This window comes from Elephas maximus, chromosome X (genome assembly GCF_024166365.1).
Source record: "Elephas maximus indicus isolate mEleMax1 chromosome X, mEleMax1 primary haplotype, whole genome shotgun sequence".
NCBI lineage: Eukaryota > Metazoa > Chordata > Mammalia > Proboscidea > Elephantidae > Elephas > Elephas maximus.
The window spans coordinates 179,502,694-179,504,610 of NC_064846.1; the positions used below are offsets into that span (position 1 = coordinate 179,502,694).

General features: G+C 51.3%; 1 non-coding gene across 1 annotated transcript; it reads left to right on the forward strand.

Moving 5' to 3' along the window:
- Window positions 1–1,490: 1,490 nt before the first annotated feature.
- On the forward strand, window positions 1,491–1,593 carry LOC126069819 (U6 spliceosomal RNA). Its single transcript, XR_007516086.1, has one exon. It is a non-coding gene; the product is annotated as a U6 spliceosomal RNA (small nuclear RNA).
- The last annotated feature ends 324 nt before the right edge of the window (window positions 1,594–1,917 follow it).

A 1,917-nucleotide genomic window follows, 5' to 3' on the forward strand; every position in this document is an offset into this window, starting at 1 on the left:
TCCACTGAAACCTGTCCAGCATCACGGCAACACGCAGGCCCCCACTGACAGACGGGTACTGGCTGCACGTGGGGTGTGTTGGTTGGGAATCGAACCCAGGTCTCCTGCATGGAAGGCAAGAATTCTACCACTGGACCAGCACTGGGAGTTTACGATTGTTGTCGTGGGGTGCGGTAGAGTCGACTCCGACTCCTGGGGACCCCATGTGACAGAGTGGAATTGCCCCATATGGTTTCCTAGGCTGTAAGCTTTATGGAAGCAGATTGCCAGGTCTTTCTCCCGTGAGGCAGCTGGGAGGATTTGAACTGACAACCTTTTGTTTAGCAGCTGAGTGCTTCACCGTTGCACCACCAGCGCTCCCCCAGTTTAAAATTATTTCCCACGATTCTCACAAACCCCTGGCGGGGGGGGCTGATATGGTTTCCTCTGCCTAGTTGGGAACTGAGCCTAATTACAGAACTGACAAGGGCGCCCCAGGGGTCTGAAGGCCAGGCCGCCAGGGGTTGTTTTCACAGCGTCTTGCTGTCATTGAGAACCCTGGTGGTGCAGTGGTTAAGACCTAAGCCGCTAATCAAAAGGTTGGCAGTTCGAATCCACCAGCTGCTCCTTGGAAACTCTACGGGGCAGTTCTACTCTGTCGTACAGGGTTGTTATGAGTCGGAACCGATTTGATGGCAACCGGTTTGGTTTGGTTTTGCTGTCTCTGATCATTTAACCCAAAGAATCTTCCTTTCCATGCTATCTTCGCCCCTCTGAGTTTCATGAGACCCCTAAGCCTAGCCACCTGCAGGGTGGTGTTTCCATGAAGACGGTTATATAGACCTGCCGCGCTGGCTCTTCTGTGGGAACGGACTGACTCGGTCAGTGACAGGGGGACAGCCAGGAGCCTTTGAAACCATCTGCCAGTGACTAATGCTATGGGCACAGTGTGAATCCTGGGTGGTGCAAAGGGTTATGCGCTCAGCTGCTAACTGAAAGGCTGGATGTTCAGATCCACCCAGAGGTGCCTCAGAAGAAAGGCCGGGCTTTCTACTTCCAAAAAGCCAGCCGTTGAGAACCCTGTGGCGCACAGTTCTGTTCTGACTCACACGGGCCTCTGTGAGTCAGTCGACTTGACCGCAAAGCCACCGTTTGGGTTTGTTTTTTTTGAGGGGTGGGTGGTTATTGTCTCCATATTTTAAAATGGACTTGGGGTTGTCGTGAGTTGGCGTGGACGCCACAAAAACTGGTTTGATTTTGGAGTCCCTGGGCGGTGTATGCAGTTGACTCTCTCGGCTGCTAAACCAAAGGTAGGAGGTTGGAATCCACCCAGAGGCACCTCGGAAGTAAGGCCTGGCTGTCTGCTTCTGAGAAGTCAGCCATTGAAAATGCTATGGAGCAGGGTTCCACTCTGCAGACTCGGGGTCCCCACGAGTCACAGTCGACTCTACAGTAGCTTGGAAAAAGGGGATCAGAACGAAAGGGACATTACCTGCTGTCGGCTAAAAGCCCAGCTATCGGCAGCAGGTATCCTAAAACTGGAACGTACAGAGACGATTAGCAGGGCCCCTGTCCAAGGGGGACGTGCAAATTTGTGAAGCATTCCATATTTAAAAATAATGATACTGAAAGCCCAAGAGAACAAAAGGCAAAAGACTGGCCAAGGGAACAGCGCAGCACAGCTGACCAGAAAGCAGCCGGCCAGGGATGCTTGCAAAAAAGATCCTTAAGGAAAGGAGAGAGGGGAGTCCGGAGTGAAACGTTTTCTCTGAGGAAAAGTAAAAGCTTGGACATTTACTGAGCACAAGGCATGAGAGAATTTTAACAATCAATACGTTGAAGGTGGGGATCAATACAGCCGGGTCTGACAGGTCACTTGTTTCATTAATGCAGGTTTGTCCCAATGCGACTGAAGTAGGGAATTTATTATGATGATTT